This window comes from Squalius cephalus (assembly GCF_949319135.1).
Source record: "Squalius cephalus genome assembly, chromosome: 11".
NCBI classification, from domain to species: domain Eukaryota; kingdom Metazoa; phylum Chordata; class Actinopteri; order Cypriniformes; family Leuciscidae; genus Squalius; species Squalius cephalus.
In genome coordinates, this window is record NC_137132.1 from 11014374 (window position 1) to 11032899 (window position 18526).

The window sequence follows — 18526 nt, forward strand, 5'->3', positions numbered from 1 at the left end:
GCAATTTGTCCATTTTTAAATTGCATTTTTGTCCATTTTTGATTTTGTCCAAAATGCAATTTGTCCATTTTTAAATTGCATTTTTTAACCCAACGTTGGGTGAGACCATATTTGACCCAAAATTGGGTTAACACAACCCAGCAGTTTTTAAGTGTTTCAACCGTCCCGACCGCGCATCCTGCACGTTAAACCTGGTCATAGCCTATACTGTTCATAGATTCATATAGTGTTTCTAGACTTGTGTTTCTTTTAATGCAAATTAATTTTCAATTACGCAACACATGCTATCTCTGTAATAATCATCAATTGTCCAATCTTCAATAAATTTCATTTATCGTCTTCTGGTTGACCTCGTTTTCTTTATAATAACAGGCTATTCAACTAGCAAACACTCAATATGACTCAAGGAAGAAATGTAAGAACATTTATTGTGAACGGATTTGTCTGTCTTCGTCATAATAGCCTATTAGAAAGATTACAAAATGCGCATAGGCTTATCGCCTATTGATTGTTGGGCGACAGAACAAAAATGGTTAATATGAACCTTTAAATAAAAATAAATTACAAAATATGTTTGTAACAATATGTACATAATTTACTTGTAAGGTATTGTTCACAAAAATAAGCATTAGATGAATAGTTGCCGTTTAAACTGTTATGTTTCATCCGCCCCTGTGTTGCAATCGTCCCGCCTGATTGAAACAAAGCACAACTCCCGTTCAAAGTCAAATTTTACTTAAATCATTATATATTTGTACCGAATAACACATGATACTAAGAGAACACATATGTGAGTTGTTAATCACAAAAAAATAAAAAAATCTATCTGTAACCTTATCTTAGAAAACGACATTTGTCTGAAAAGTGTTTCAACTGTCCCGGCTCTCCCCTACTTTCATTGTAAATTTAACTATGAAAGTGTGAATTTTTCAAAATTAAATGTTTTTTATAAAATATGATCAAAGGACATGAAAGTGCCCATAGAATTGCCCTCCATGTGTTCCTTTGTTTGATTTTCCCACCACTCGTTTGTGTGGTCACCGCCTCATTATGAGTTCATTTGGTTCAGCTGTTCTATTAATCATCTTTGAGTAGGCTACCTATTGCTGCGTCCCAATTCGCCTACTTATACTACTCCCTAAAAGTATACTCTTTTTGTGAAGAAAAAGTACATACTTTTGAGTGTGTAGCAAAAGAGTAGGCAAGCTTTGGGACATACTACTTCGTCATCGTAACGGACGCAGGGCTGCCAACTTTTGAGTTTAGCTTGGAGTGAGATATTTTTATATTATGTGTTATATGTCAAAACAAATATTGCATCACAATAAGTGTAATTGTGATTGTCAAAACATTTGGTAACTAAATAGAATTTTATGAAGTTTAGTGTCAACATGTTACAATGTTTACATTGTACAATGACTGGTAGGATACAGTTTTTATTATTGCTTGACAAAAATTTCAAGATTTCAATTCCATTCTTGTGATTTGATTCCGATTTTGATTCAATATTGACTAATTTGTCTACATGTTTATTTTAAATTTTATTAAAAAAAATAATCTCACCTAATGCTGTACACATAGAGGGCCCAATCTGCTGGTATTATTAAAGGTTAAAAATAACAAATTAAATTAAATATAATGTAGTTTTTGTTGTAATAACAATTATTTAATGACATAAGTAAAAATATAATAAATATGTAATATATATAGTGCTCAGCAAAATCTCCTCTCTAGCTATTTTTTCTATTCAGTTAACATGCTATGGTCATTAAATGGCTTTCCTGAGGTAAATGTAACGTTATGTGACATAATTGTTCTCCTGCTGTTTTATTGACCTCTTTCCGCTGTTGAAAAACACTAATTGGTCGATATTATGTATACTTTCGGTAAGTTGTACTGCATCTTTAAATAAAAAAGTAACAGATGATCGGTTCACGTGCACTTGAACTGAGGCGCTCAGCGATCTGTCACGCCACATTTACAAGCGCCAAACGTATTTTTGTCTGAATTTCGTAATAAAATTGACGGAATCTAAGAGCTGAGAATTAGTTTAATATTAAAAGTACCTCTTTGCAATTTTTCTGTGCGTGAGAAAATGGATGTGTGGCGTGAGAGCGTGTGAAAAGTGTCAATTGCGTGAGTCTCACGCTCAATGCGTGAGAGTTGGCAGCCCTGGGACGTACAGATCTGTCGTGTGCTTCCTGACTGTCACCGTAAACTGCCCTGTCAATCATCTTGTCACAGTTAAAATCCTCCATTCAATCTAATTTAATTTCCTACCGTCTCGGAGAGAAATGTAGTTGCACGTTCATCTGCCAGTCGTGGGTCTTTCATGCGGAGACTCTCATGTGTTTGCAATTTGAATATAATGATGCATAAAGTTAATGGCTAAACGTATCTTTACAAAAGTTCACAATGCAGCTGCAGATGCAATATAATGTAGACAACATTGAATAAATACATTTTCGTCAGGTTAGATACTGATAATTAATCACTCAAATCCCTTTATCTAAACCTCTCCACATTGTAGTTCTAACCGAATCTTCGTCCAATGCGCGAATGGGTTGTGGGCAATATTAGCCGTTAGAGTGCGCATCGATCTGCACTTCGGATTCTGACCGGAAATATTAGACCATCCGGGAATCTTTGGAACACTCATTTCAACATACTACGATTTTGAATGTAGGCTATTAATTCTATTTTCGAATAGGCTACTAGGATTTAGGACGGATAGTATGCGAATTGGGATGCGCCGTATTTAAGTTCTGTATTGGAACCGTATTTTTCATCTTCGTCTGTTTACCTGCAACCACCCATGACAGATGACCGGACCAAATATGAAATAGGCTATGCTGCAAGATTTGCTGCTGCTCAGATGAGCCCCGATTTCTTTAGTTACATGGAACAATTTTGCCCAGGGGTGTCATTGTAGCCAATCATAGACATATATGTTGACCGTGTGTAAAATTTCGACAACACTATAATAAATATCACTCCAAACCAGTTTTAGAGAGAACAAACTACTTCTCGCTAAAAACAAGGGCTGTCAACGTAATTAGAGTAATTATATTTCAATCATCTGTTGCAGAGCAAGTATGGACTTGATACTACCATTAGATACACAGACACTCTGCTGTGAGCATGTACATGAATGCTGCTGTTGCATGAATAGACAAACATTAATCCTGTAGCAGATAGGTGGTGCTGGGGGAGGTGGAGGGTTTCAGAAGAACTCTGATAGTGCACTGCAGAAATAGCCAAAAAACTAATACTGAACCAGACTATTTAATGTTGAGCAAGCAATCTCATTGGCTGCAGAATCAGCAGCAACCAATCAACTTGTACTATGAAGTGAAGAAGTGATTGCTTGCAGATTGCATGGAAAAGACCTGCAAAATCAGCCTGCGAAATCTTCATGACAGAACTATATATTTTTTTTCCATTAACAGTCATTAAAGGTAGGGTAGGTAGGAATTGTCTAAAAAACTTATTTTCCAAATTTGTTTAAACTTTATTTATATATCAATACATAATTAAAATGTAAGTACTCTGAAAAAGAAAGTATAAAAATCGAGTGTCTGTAGACCTCTCACGACTGTTTTAAAGACAGCTCATTATTTCCATTCACTCCACCCCCTCCCTTCTGGGCTCCTTCCAAAGCCATGCCCCCAAAACACATGAACGTGAGCTGGAAGCATAGACAGTATATAAACTGGACGATGCATCAAGCTAGCATATTGATATTGGTAAAGTTTAAAATATTTATTTTTTTATTCGCTAACGAGCTAGTTATATCTATAAGGCAAAGCTAAAAACAGGTTGCATTGACACACGTTTTTCCATTACCATCAGTTACACTGTGATGAAGATGAATTTCGTGTAAGATTCATAACATATATGGTGTTCTGCATGTAAGAGTTTCCATGATGAAAGCATTGTTGACTCTGATGAGGACTAACGTTACACTCCAGAGACAAATACCGCATCGTCAGCTCGAGGACAGGTCCGGGGTCGAGGGCGAAGCAGAGGAGGTCGTGCAAGAGGCCGTGCATGCAACTAGGGTCCGAGGAAGTAGAGGCTGAGGACGAAGTGGTCGAAGTGCAGGGCAAGGAGCACTTCTTGGATAAGAGGACCTGCGTCGAGTTTTGCATCTCCTATTCCTAGGTTCCGTGCCTCTTGAATTCCTCAAATCAAACGGGTGCGCAACTGTGCGCAAGTGGGCAGATCCTTTAGCAAAAGGGTGGTTGCCATGGTTGCGAGAGAGTGACAGTCGCCTAAGCCAATCCTTTGTTTCGTCCCGAATGGAAATAATGAGCTGTTTTTAATGCCGATTAAACGGTCTAGAGTCACTCGATTTTTATACTCTTTTTTTCAGAGTACTTACATTTTAATTATGTATTGATATATATAGAAAGTTTAAACAAATTTGGAAAAAAGTTTTTTATAAAATTCCTACCTACCCTACCTTTAAAGATGGAAAATACAATAAAACAATGAGGAAAAAGCATAAATTAAATCTGTTCATCATATAAAGCGATCGTATCTTTGGACTAAACACCTCAATTCATATGGATTAGTTTTACGATCTCTTTATGAACTTTTTGAAGCGTCAAAGTAGTAGTTGGATAGCTGTTAATGGAGGGAGAGAAAACTCAGATTTCATTTAAAGATGAAGATCTTCATTTGTGCTCCGAAGATGAACGAAAGTCTTACAGGTTTAGAACGACATGAGGGTGAGTAATTAATGACAGAATTTTCATCTTTAAGTATAGTAGATATTTTACAAGTTCCCAATTCTTTTAAAAAGCAAGTATTTAAAAAGCATGAACTATACTTTCTGCCATCTGTCTTTGCTTTCTGATCTCAGGACTTCCATCAGCCGATCAGTTTTACAGTTCACAGATCACAGTTCTGCAGTTTACAGCAGTTACTTGATATGACTACCCAACTACCAAAATCGGAGAATAACAGAAAAAACAAAACAAAAAAAACCCCAAAACCTAGATCTCAAAACCCACTCACTGGAAATTTACAATAGAAGAAATACTAATCTTCTCATCTAGTGACCTTGACAGACTGCCTTTGTTTATCTGTGTCACGCTTTAAAGGAAGGATACCTACAGGTTAGAAGAAAATGGGAGAATCGTGGAGTTTTTGTGGGTGAAGTTGTCATCACACTCCTCCAGTGTGTGAATAATCAGCTTAGTCATGACTGCGTTTTCTAAGCGTCCTCGCCGCCCTCACAGGTAGTATCCCACACATGACCGAATGCTGAACGGAGAGTTATTGAGCATAAAAAATATGTCAGGGTTTGCCCCACCCAAAAATGTAGATATGGATATAAAAGATAACCTCCTACAATATACTTCCATGCTATAATCAACTTTTAATGAGTCAACAAAGTAGATAACCATGGAATGATTATGCAACATTCAAAAGGCAAAATGTTCTGACATATGCATGGCCTGATACACAGCTTGTGCTGAGAGCCAGAGAGGAAGTGAGTAGGAAGACCCGATGAGGAATGTGGTTTTCTTTAGCTGTAGTTTCTCAGTAACTCTGTAGATCTCAGACTGCTCAAAAAAAGGTTCAGTTGAATGCATTGAAGTTGCCTGTTGCAGTAAGAACGCAACTGCCCATGCTATCATTCATAGCAGTTCACAAAAGCATTCTCACATTTCACTAGAAGATATAAACACAAGTTCCTCTTGATCAAGCCTTCTTAGAAGACAGCATGCCAAGTTTGTTTACCATTAATTATTATACTTATACATAATATACTCTGTGACTGTGACCCAACTGTGCACATGTAAAATGAATGCAGGATTCAAAGCGGCCTTTCTTGCATGGGATAACAAGGGCGCTAAAGAGCGGAGCATCTAGCGTGCTTCTTGAGGCCTGGGGAGTAAGGTTTACTCGCAGAGCTCTTAGTAGCTGGTCTTCATTACACTCACCCTTCTAAACCTCACACCCATCCGGGTCATGGCACCAATGTAACCCCTCCGGCACTACTCACACCACTCCCAGCAGGATTTGAATGGGCATTTCCGGCAATTTCACTAATGTCACCAGTGTACACTACACTGCTCAGTGCCACTCAAAACGCTACAATGTCTCCGCTTTGGGACATAGTGGCTGTGGGTGTCTCATAGCAATTGGCTCCTAGAAATATATTTTACTTGATATTTGCATAAAAGTGAGCATCTCTCAACTTTTGGATGCTCTCAGCTGCTCTCAATGCTTTCTCTGACCCGCTGTCAATCCAACAATTCACAGCACGCGAGTGAAGCTCAAACTCCATAGGAATGAATTGAAAACCCTAGCTGTGCTTTGCTCGCTCCATGCTATGGGACATTTACCATTATACACCCTAATGTGTGACATAATTTAGAACAGAATCAGGCCAAAACGAAGTTTGTTTGGAGGTTGAAACTTTCCAGAAAAGCGACACTGACACGTGTTTTTTTTTTTATATATTTTTTTTAAGTTTAATACTGTAAAGCTCATAGATTTCCCACTTCTTTTTACCCCTAAGCGAAGAATGAAAAAGACTTTCGCCATGAGTATATCGGGGCCTTTGCGCTAGAAACGCAAGAGGCATCAAAACGGTAAATTTTTCTTACAATTACCTCTCAAAAAATAGCAGTTTGTTTCAACTGCTTGAAGTTAAATATCCAATTCATCCATTTTGCTGACTGAGAAACAGCTCAAAATGATTCAGTGAGACAGCACGGTCCTACAAATCAGACTGAATTATGTAATTCAGACCGTATATTTCATGCAAACTATTAATTTGCATTGCTATTTCTGATTTTATAAATGTGATTTTACATATACTCACAAAAATAATTATGGAATGAACAAATCCTCCTTTGCATGTCATGATGACACATGATTACTTAAAGGAACAGTAACCCAAAAATGAAAACTGTCATCATTTATTCACCCTCATGTCAGTCCAAACCCATTCTATTATCTTTTCCACAATTGGATGTAAATATATTGCATAATTGCATACAACGTATAATGGTAAATTGGGGGATATGAATTAGCAATTTCAAGAATTTGCCTTTTTATTTTTGTTTTACTTAATATATATAATTAGTGAATATGAATATGATGAGGAAACTGTAAGGAAACTGTCACTGTAAGGAAAACATCCAAGATTCTTAAAAACGTCTCCTGTTGTGTTCCAGCGAAAAATAACACCATGTGGGTTTTGAATGTCATCATGGTGAATAAATAAACAAAAATCATTTTTAATTTTAGATTTACCATTCCTAGAAATAATCAAGCCATCATGGTATACCAGTGTCTGAAGTTTTGAGAAAGAGTTTTTATCATCCTGTGGGTGTCAAAGTTGCTCTTTAAACAGGCCTGGTCTCACAAAAGTTATCGAGAGACTTCTGAACCTCAGATGTTAACTGCTGTTTCTCACTTCCTACAGACCACCACACTTCGCTTGCTGCATGCCAACTCAGGAAACATCTAGCCCCTATAAATGCTTGCATGAACTGCGTCAGTTGAACAACTAATGAAGTTTTTTTTTCTGGCTTGCGGTTTAGTGAGCTGCTGTCATGAACTGAATCAAATGAAAAACATAACGATGATCACCAGAGATTAAAGAGGAAATGCTGTTAAAGAGGAAACAGAAGTCAGAAACCACTAGTAAAAATGCTTCTACAGTATTTTTCATTATGCAGATGTAATATATGTTTATATTATGAACAAAATAATTTGAGTTGAATTGAAAATCATGTATTATATTTTATTTATGTACATAATGTAATAATGGAACATATATATATATATATATTATATATATTTTATTATATATTTATATATATATATATATATATATATATATATATAAGAGACAATAAAAACAACTGTGCATCAAAACCACTTTAAAATATACTTGAAATAACTTGATTTTAAAGTCAACAAATTTGCAACCACTGAATGTTACATCTTTGACAAGCCAAACGTCAGTTTCTGAATAACATGCAATTTAAGCCACTAAATAAACTTTAATCTGTAAAATAAGCATAATTAACTAAGCAAAAAGCATTTCAAATGTCTCCAGCATGTTTTAAAACTACCCAAAAATCGAATGTAGTTCAACTCTTATGCATGTTATCATGTCCGTCAAAAAAGTATGTTGGCTGTCGGTTAGGCTATTAGAACTAAAAACATCAACACACTCATGGGCAACAATCACTTCCCTGAATACTTTCCGGCTAAGATACAAAAAAATATTACCTTATAATCCATCAGTTTTCAAATCTACATCTTTTGAATATCACAACATCGATGTCTGTCAAAATATAACTTGCACAATGCATGGTAGTATTTATGCGAAGTAGAGTTCCAGCAAGTACATGCATTCAAAACCCACACTAACGGATGTTTTGACTACGTCATGGGGGCCTGAACGACTTCAACATGCTGTCTGTCAGAGACAATAACCCGCATAATACATAACACTCGTGAGTATAAATTTGTTCGTCAATTACTGAAATTGATTCGGAATGATCTGGGAAATACTTCACATTGCATGCTAAAGAGAATAAACACCAATCCAACAGAACAACTTTGGCGAGTTAGTGAATATTGTATAATGTGTTCTTTTTGACGGACGTGTTTTATTTACAAACTGATTCTGACATTTTTTGTTTGAATATTTTCAATAATTTTCTATTCTTGACTGATCTCCCCCACCCCCGCCCCATCATTTTGGCAATATATGAACTGTTGAATGAGTGATCTGGAGATGAGTCTCTGTACTCTCATATGCTGATGAAATATAATAAACTTGACAGGTGATTTTTTTTTATAAAATGTACTTTGAATACTATCTTCTGATTTGTTTAAAATAATAAGGCAATTATCAAAGTTTGATAAAATGTTTAATTTTCCAATAAAAGATGATACATTTTTACATGATTTCATACATTTAATTACCTCTTAGCAGATTTCGACACACACACACACACACGCATACATGCGCACACACACACTCACACATATACATTAAACTAAAGAAATATTCCAATATGACCACATTTTCCTTGACATCAGATATGATGTATAGCAGTGGTTCTCAACTTCAGTCCTCGGGACCCGTTGCTCTGCACATTTTGTATGTCTCTCTTATCTGACAGTAAGTGGAGAGTCTCTCCTGACGAGCTGATGATCTGGTTCAGGTGTGTTAAATAAGGGAGACATACAAAATGTGCAGAGCAAGAGTTCAACATCAGTTAATTCTCGTCCTATCATTTAAAACCTCTTTCTGAGAGTTACACAGTTACACCAGTAGGTGCCGGTCCCGAGGACTGGAGTTGAGAACCTCTGATGTATAGGAATACAGATCCAAATTACATCACACACATTATATTGCTTAACAGGAAATATATCACCCGAGACTAGAGGACGTCATTAATCACAAGGAGGATGATGTGATCATTCTACTGCAACTGAAGACACTTGACATTTCATCAATGTATATGGTGACCTTTGAAGTTATTTTTATGTGGAAATGGTTCAGCTTGAGAAAAAGGCTTCGCTATGTTTTTGTGGTGAGACTGAAAAGCAAGACATGGAGACAAATTTTGAGTCAGAGAATGAGAAAAACAAGAGAAGAGAAGCGTTCTCAATAAAACAAGGTGTGTTGCTTTTCCCTAGCTGTGGGAAAGCGATCATAACCAGTTATGAATCATCCCCATCACTGACACCTTCACTTCAGAAGCGTGATTCACACTTTTCACAGAAATAAAAAATAAATAAATTGACAGGTGTTATCACATCATAACATGGAAATAATTACGGTTACAACGAGAGCTGTAAATAAAGAAAACATGGACTAAATTAGATTCTTTCAGGATGCATGTACACTATTTACAGGCATTGAGAGAATGATATATGAGCAGTGATGACCATTATTTCTTGTCAACGATTCTGCTGATTGAAAACGGAGACAAATTCTTTATCCTGACTTTCCTGTAGAGATACACACAATTTAAAGTTAAAAATAAGCAACCAATCATTCCACATTTATTCTGTTAAACAGAATACCATTAACACACACACACATACGTTGGGTTTTCATGTTTTATTGGGACTTTCTATCGACAATGATTTTTATACTGTACAAACATATTCTATCCCCTAACCCTACCCATAAACCTACAAAGAACTTTCTCCACTTTTACATTTTCAAAAAACATATATGATGTTACCTGTTTTCCTCATGGGGAGCAAGTTTTGCCCCCATTACATAGGGTTTACCTGAACCACAAACCCACACACACACATAAACAAACAAATATTAGTCAGTTCACTTACTTTAAAATTTTGTCTTTCACCGAGTGGTCTGTTAAGGAAAAAATGGAAGCAAATATCATAATTATTTTCTCACAGTTTGCACAAGGACATTGATTATTATTATTTTTTCTTTAGACAGTAATGAGGATCCTGCTTACTTTTGCGCTTGCAGCATTTGATTTTCTTGCAGCATATCTGCATCAAACATATCAAAAGGAACAATCCCAAGATCCCAAACGCCACAGCTATCCCAATCGATGTGGAGGTATCTGGAAGATTTTTATTTATTTATTTAATTCAGACAGTATAAAAACTGCCCCAGAATTAGCTACAAAACTAAATTTCATCTGCTGTGCCTGTAAATCACATTACATACCAAAAGATCAAAAGATCAAAACCAAAAGATCATAAAATCCCCCCACAAATGAAAAATATATATGACATATAACAGTGGTTCTCAACTTCAGTCCTCGGGACCCGTTGCTCTGCACATTTTGTATGTCTCTCTTATCTGACACACTCAGTTCAGTTCATGGAGTCTCTCCTGACGAGCTGATGATCTGGTTCAGGTGTGTTAAATAAGGGAGACATACAAAATGTGCAGAGCAACGGGTCCCGAGGACTGAAGTTGAGAACCTCTGACATATAATCCATCACATAACAACAAAAAGTGGAATCCAAATTATTACCGTACATCCACCAATATACATATTATTAACAGCTCTTACAGAAAAAGCTGATCGACCAAACTCAGTTACTCTAAAATGTACTTCACATTCACTTCTTGACGAAGCTCTTGACGAAGACATTTTCTGTACGCGAAGAAACAAATGCTTTTAAGGATGAGGGAGCAAGATAATTAACAATTCTGGACATTAAACAACAATTGTAAAACAGTAAAAAATAAAAATTATTTAAAAAATTTAATTATAAAACAACGATGGTATCTATCAATGCCGTTTTTGTGTATCCCTTTAAATGCAAATGAGCTGCTGTTCCCTGCCCCCTTTCTAGAAGATGGTGGAGCTTTAAGAGCTCTATGGCAACAAAACAGAAAATCTCACACTTTGAAACTGTCAGTAGTGTTCAACCTACAGAGCCAGAGAATATATGGCGTGGTTTATGTGACTTTCTCACACCACATAAAATGTAAACGTCAGACGTTGTTATAGGAAACATGCTGAAAGTCGCTGCCAAAACAAGGCTGTGTTGTTGCAAAGTGCCGGACGAGCAGAAAAAAAGCTGTGCATACCAGCCTCCTTCAGATCTGCAGCAGGCTCAAAACGCAGTAGTCCAGTGCGGCGGCTACACATTTCCATGTTGTAAAATTTAAATAAGACAACATCTTTATTGCAAATGCAAACCCCTCCATCAACGCAACGTCATTGCCATAGAAACCAATGCAGATATTGGCAGCAATAATCAGTCAAATTTGCGAGTCCGTTCAGTTCAGTGGCATTGTTTACGTTCAGTGCCGCCAATATGGCCGACTTCCGGATTGATGACGTGTTGTGAAAACCCTCTATTCAAAATTAGAATTAGTGTGTACCAAATAGTATGTTGAAATATGTTTCCAAAAGGTACCTGCATAGTTCTGGCATACATCACAACAGTATGTAATTTAAAAAATATTCTGAGTTTTCCAACTTGTTACTAATAGTTTGACAAAAAACACAAACACACAGCATAAACATGGACACAAACATAGTTGCAATACTATTAATCACAACAATTGCATCTTCTGAATGCTAAGTGCTAACTGCTAAAAGCAAAGGCCTATTAGCTTTGCCTAACGCGTGATAGACCTGTGCTATTTAAAAGTCGAACAAAAACATTTATTCACTCAGCAGATGCTTTTATCCAAAGCAACTTCACAATAAATTTGTCATAAGACTAACATAGCGCTTTTAAATGCTTGAAACCTAAGAAATGTGATGTCTTCCGGTTAGAGGAACTTTTTTTTATGAACAGCAGTATTGAGTTTCTTACCCATGATGCCTTTTTCTTGAGAATAGCTGTACTTTTGTTATGATGTGCCCTGAAGAAGAGTTGAAGTAGATGCTCCTTTTATCTTAGAAAAACAACTCTTTTTCTAATACAGTGCTAACTTGCTATGTCGCTAACTTGCTTTGTGTGCGTCTGTAGACTGGGAAAAGCTGCTTTTTTCTAAACTGGTCTGTCTTCATTCTCTTTTTTAACATTGTCTGGCCCACCCTTTCACATTGGTGCTTCATTTTCACCTGACTACTATCGCTTGTTCTGATTGCTTCTTTAGCCTACTGGCTACATAGTTTAGTTTATCACTGATGGCATCTCTTTCAGTCACACCAAGTTTGACGCTCTGTTTCCATTTTCATTTTCATGAGGTGATTTAAGTACAAATATGGCATTCTTAAGTACTAGAATGTTTTATTTGAAATAAACTTTCTGTTCTGGTAAATGTGTAGTATGTCACAGAATGTCTTCACGCCATATTCTTATATACACCTACGTTTGTCACCTAGTTTAATGTCACCTGTCTGGTTATGAATCAGATGGAATGATTTTCTGCTTTCTCATTCGTTACAGTGCACACTTTGTGGGGGTGGAGCGGTTTAGGTACATGTGCATGTGGTACGTGCTGCCCTCTGTTGTTCACTAAATGAAATGCAGCAGGCTGGTGGCTAACTTGACCACAAGTTGTGATTTTCTAATTCAGTGGAGTGATGTAGCACAAAAAAAGACTCCCATCATGGCTTTTCTCTCACAGAATGAAATCAAATTCCCTTTAATTTAAAAGTAGCTTGTATAAGACAGTACAGGAAACATGAGGGAAGACATACAAAACCAGAAAGATAAAGTTTAGCCTTGTGAATGAGAAAGAGTTAACCACTGAACAGTCATGCATTTATCACCCCCCCCCCCCCATCCCCCATCCCCCACAATGAGTCTCTGATGTCTCTTCGATTAATTGGTTGATACAATTCACAGAACCGCATGTTCACAAATCTGATTGATTCTCTTCTTGAGTTCAACTCAGTGACTCAGTGATCTGGTCACAATGGTCAACAGATCATCATTGAATAACAATTGACATTTTATTCATAAGACTAGAACAGTAACACATGAATTGATACTTTAAAGAGCTTTAGCACATTTTTTGAAATGTGGAAACCCCAATTTCTGTTTGTTGTAATTGCATGGAAAGAGCACAATATTATTCAAAATGTTTAATTTTGTGTTCCACAGAAGAAAGAAAGTCATATGAGTAAATAATGAAACTTTTCATATTTGAATAATGCTTTGACAATACGTTATTCTAACCAGCCTCAATGCATTTGCAGTAATTTATTATTATTATTATTTTTTATCTGCCAGCTATCGCACATGCTGAAGTTTTAATGTCTCATTAAAATTCAAAACCACCCTTCCTCTTACCCTCAGCAAGTGAGAATATCTTAACCACATACACAGTATAGAGTGAGGTACTTTTTTATGTCTGAAACAGATCACTAGGTCAAATGTAATGTGAGGTGGAGGATCAAAGTATTAATTTTCAATTTAAGAGGAAAATGATGTTCTACAGAGGGGGTTTCCCCTTTTGCACCTCTTTATCTTCATTTCAAAACTGTGAATTTCATGAAAACAGTGCCGCCGCCCTGCACACAAACAGATGCAGATGGATGCCGCGCTCACTGCAGAGTTCTCAGAATGTTTTGAACACAGAGATCAAATCAAATACCACAACCTGTCACGTGCAGCTCGCAGGCTACAATATTACAATAATAACAGTTACATTAGTGGTTTAAAATGAGGGCTCTCGAAACTGAGCCTTGGTAGGAGTCATAAAGTAAACACTTTAAACAGATGACTACTATTGTACAAACAGTGCACAAGCAAATATTATAATACATTTATATCTGAAATATCCACACACAAAACAAATGATACGAAGATTTAAACACTATAATATATATATTTTTTCATTTATTGTGTTTTTTCATTACGTCTTTGTATTATATTAATATAATAAGAACTAATATAATGATTACCACTGACAATCTATGCCTTATTTGATTGAAACATTTATTCCAACACTCAGTGTGTCCTAATTATGTTGGATGTAATGATGCAGCACGTCTATATACATTTACTTCCTTCCACACTGACAATGTATACTATTCTGGTAATGATGTAATCTGAGCATATTTTCCTGTAGATCAAATATCAGGATGTGTTGAGAGCTCTTATTTGCAAGATAAAAACACAAAAGAGAAAATGAACACGAGCACTTCCTTATATCTCATTCCTTGCACATACTACAACAAAAAGATGACAAGAATATATGGACAAAGCAGTTCAGTGGAAAGGGAAAAAGCAGCAAGGGGTGGTTATAAAGAGGCTTGATTCTTAAATATGTTTGTTCTGATACTGGTTTGCCTAGTGAAGACTGATATCCATGACCACTGAGGACGTGAGAGAAAGAGCAGAGAGTAGGATTTAACACAACCTGCCAGTCTTTATCGACATCAGATCCTTTTGGAATACAGCCCCAGTAAGTTCTGCTTATTTTGTCTGTTAGTTGATTTTTGTTCATTAATATTAAATGTTATCTTTTATAAGAGCACTTGATATATATATAAAAAAGCCATCTGATATCTCTAAAGTTGTAAGATCTTTAAGGGAATTGGACTAATTGTTCTGTGGGTTGTAATTAATAGCACCAGAATAATTCAAGTGAATTAGGGTATGTTTAATTCAGATTTCCTTTAGTAAATGTGTGTATTTGCTTTAGGCAGGATGTGTGTAGAATGTTCCGCTTTGCCTGTGCTAAACCAAACAGCAAGTATAATAATAGAATTTTGCAGTATCAAAGAATAAAATAAATAAATAAATGACTACCCAGATTCCCAGGGGACCCATCCTCTACTACAGGGCCCTATGAACATCTATTGTTTGTGTTATTACATTTTTTTAAAGTAAAAAAAAAAAAATCATATACAGTATATATATATATATATATATACTGTATATATGTATATTACTTTGAAAAAATGTACGGGAGACCGTCCACTGGAACAACATACCCGGGACTTCATCATACCACATTTACATTTATGCATTTGGCAGATGCTTTTATCCAAAGCGACTTACATTGCATTTCAAGGTACACATTTTACATTCGTAACCAATGACTTTGGCGTTGCAAGTGTCAATGCTCTACTGCTTGAGCTACAGGAAAGCATACTAGCGTGCCTAAGTCACTACCCGGACTGTCTTCTTCTACGCCAGCCTGAGCAAGCAGTCTAAGGCATGCGTTCCAGTGGACGGACTAAAGGAGGATTTCTCCGCTTCCGTGGAGTGGGTGCTGTTGAACAACAATTCAGCGTTCACCATCAGCCTGGCTGAGGACCACACTAGCCCCACTCCAGACCCAGAGTTTAGCCAGCCCTTCCATGCGAGATGCAGAAGGAGGATTTGCAAGAGGCCACTATTGGCCTGTCCACAGCTCCACCAGAAACCATTGTCCTTACGGCTCCCATCGGCTCTGCCTTGGTCAGACGTTGTCCTGCTTGCACCTTCGGCTCCATCTTCATCCCATGCCCCCCCCAGCTCCACCTTCGTCCTGAGTCCTATCGGCTGCGCCTCATTCCTCAAGCTCCGATTCCACCTCAGACGCTCGTCGCCATGGCTCTACCTCGGTCTCCAGTGCCATCAATGTCATGTGGGTTCTTCCGCTCCACCTGGGTCTCCACCTCCAGTGGCTCCATCTTCATCAGTCATGGGGGGGGTTGGGGGGGGGGGGGGGCGCTTGTCTGAAGTTTAAAATCATTGGTTACCCGTAAGCCAATCACATAACGTTTGGTTATGGCGTGTGTTATGCGCATGCTCAGCCGCATCTAACTTCCACTGTAAACACATGTATGATGCGAAAACAAAACCATCGAGCGAAATACCGGAGTGAACATGGCTGTGAATGACTTTTGCAGATTATGTGAAGTAAATCTACTTATCCACGGTACAATCAGTGTCTATGTCGTCACGGCTCTCAGCCCGCTCTCTGTTCGTTGATTGGCCGGCTGTTTTCAGGCCGGAGGAAAACGGAAAGCTATTACGCTATCTCAGACTGAGTACAGAAGCGAAATGAAATTGAGCGGAATTACGAAGTCTGACGTAGTCAGGCTATGATACAGCAGCATTACACGAATGATTCAGTCAGTTATTTCAGTGTGACAACTGGTATATTCCTGATCTACATTAAAAACTGATATTATGAGCTGTCATACTTAAAAGACTTAAAATAAAGCATAATTGTTGTCAGTGAGTGTATTCATTGCCGGTCATGGCTAATATATTAGTAGCATATTATCAGTCACAATGTATGATTACCTTATAACTGAATGAAACATTTATCCCAACACTCAGATTTGCCCTTCCGTATGATTAATTATGTGATTAAATACGTAGAGATACACAACCTATTTTAATTAAAGGTTTTTGCTAATGATGCAACACATCTATAGACATTCACTTCCTTCCACACTGACATTGTACAATATTCCAGTAAGTAATATGAGCTCATTTTCCTTTATCAGATATCAGGATATGAGCTGAGAGCTCTAATTCAAATTTCAATCCTGTCTACAGTAAACAGTGTTTACATTGTTTTAACCTTGGGCTAACGCTGCAGTTTGGTGTCAGCTTTGCAGTGCTCCGTTGTGATTCCTATTTTATATTCAAATATCTGAGCAACATTCTTATTCATGTTCTCACTGACTTTGTTTTTCACATTCTTGCTCAAATCATTTTGAAGAATGATTTGAAATACAAAAACAGATTGAGTCATTGAGTCACATGCGACTCTAGTATCACTACATCACAATAGTGGCAGAGCAACTTGCTTTGTAATGATGGCAGTGTCAACAACATGTTTAACAAGGTAAACATATCAGATCATGGCCGGTATGTGTTAAACAAAGGCTGTGTCAATGGAATTCATTACACACAGTTTCCTAACACAAGACTGAGATGCACTAGTATCATGGGGTCACACCGGTCAAGGAGAGGTCACACTGACCTGACCCTTAATAGAAACATGATCACTTTCCCACTGAGAACTTTCACAGAGAACCTTTTTCTCTACATGTCACTCAAAGTTTAGAGTCCTCTCTCTCTCTTTAAAGAATAGAAATAACAGTGATAACAGAGCACCAGGGTCAAATGATCATTGATCTGGTTCACTTGGTTATATAAATGGTGTGTTTGTTTACCTTTGAACTATAGCAAAGTTTAGTGATTTGATCACTGAGTTTAGAAAAGGAGGAGACGGCACGCTGTAAAAGAGAAAGTTAAATACGCACATGATGTGAGTTTATGGCATATTGAGGTAAAATTTGAATATAATGCTGATCCTTTGGCTAGCCTTATTAAGTATTTTTTCTTCTAAATGGAAATAAGACTCAAAGGTGCCAGTTTGGGCAGGTTTCACCAGCCCTAACATTATCTGCATTTGTTTTCAGCAATGATAAAAGGCATGCAAGTGAAGTAAATCGAATCTGAATCCAATCAAACTAAACCAAATTAATTTGAATCAAACCAAATTAAATGTGTATCTGGTTTCACACTCATAAACTATACTCTGTCAGGTCATTTAAGTAAAGTGAAATTAATTGAATCAGAGCAAAGCAAATTCAAATGTAATTGAATCAAATCAAATGAGAATATATTTACACACTAATAAACTTTAATCAGGTAGACAGGTAATCACTTTTAGACAGGTAGTGTTTTTTTTTTTTTTTACTTCAGGAAAATATAGGGAAGAGAACCAAACCAAACCAAAGAGAGTCAAACTGATTGTACAGAAATAGATTGATCCAAATTACATTTTTTTTTTTTATAAGTGATGTAATGTGAAATCAATAAGTGAGTTGAAGCAAATTGAAGTACCATGAAATGAGTGAAGTAAGGTGAAGTTAACTGAAATATAGTATTGTATTATAATATGATTCGTGAAGTTTAATGAAGTGAATCAGACCTAATCAAATCAAAACAAATGTGACAACTATTGGCTGAGAGGGCTCAACTGAAGAAAACACAGCCATGCAGAAATTAATTTCTCAATGTAAATTTTGTATTTTTTATTTATTTATTTTTTAAAAGTAGAGAATAGAAAGAGATCACAGCAGTCAAAGAGTGAATACATATTATTTCTCACATGATGAGC

The 18526-nt window shown here is 36.7% G+C and overlaps 1 long non-coding RNA gene across 1 annotated transcript; it reads right to left on the minus strand.

The window, feature by feature from the left end:
* Window positions 1–8891: 8891 nt before the first annotated feature.
* On the minus strand, window positions 8892–12491 carry LOC307167378. Its single transcript, XR_013822771.1, has 4 exons — window positions 12313–12491; window positions 10482–10592; window positions 10345–10372; window positions 8892–9999 (listed from the first exon to the last, which is right to left on the minus strand). It is a non-coding gene; the product is annotated as an uncharacterized lncRNA (long non-coding RNA).
* Between the last annotated feature and the right edge of the window lie 6035 nt (window positions 12492–18526).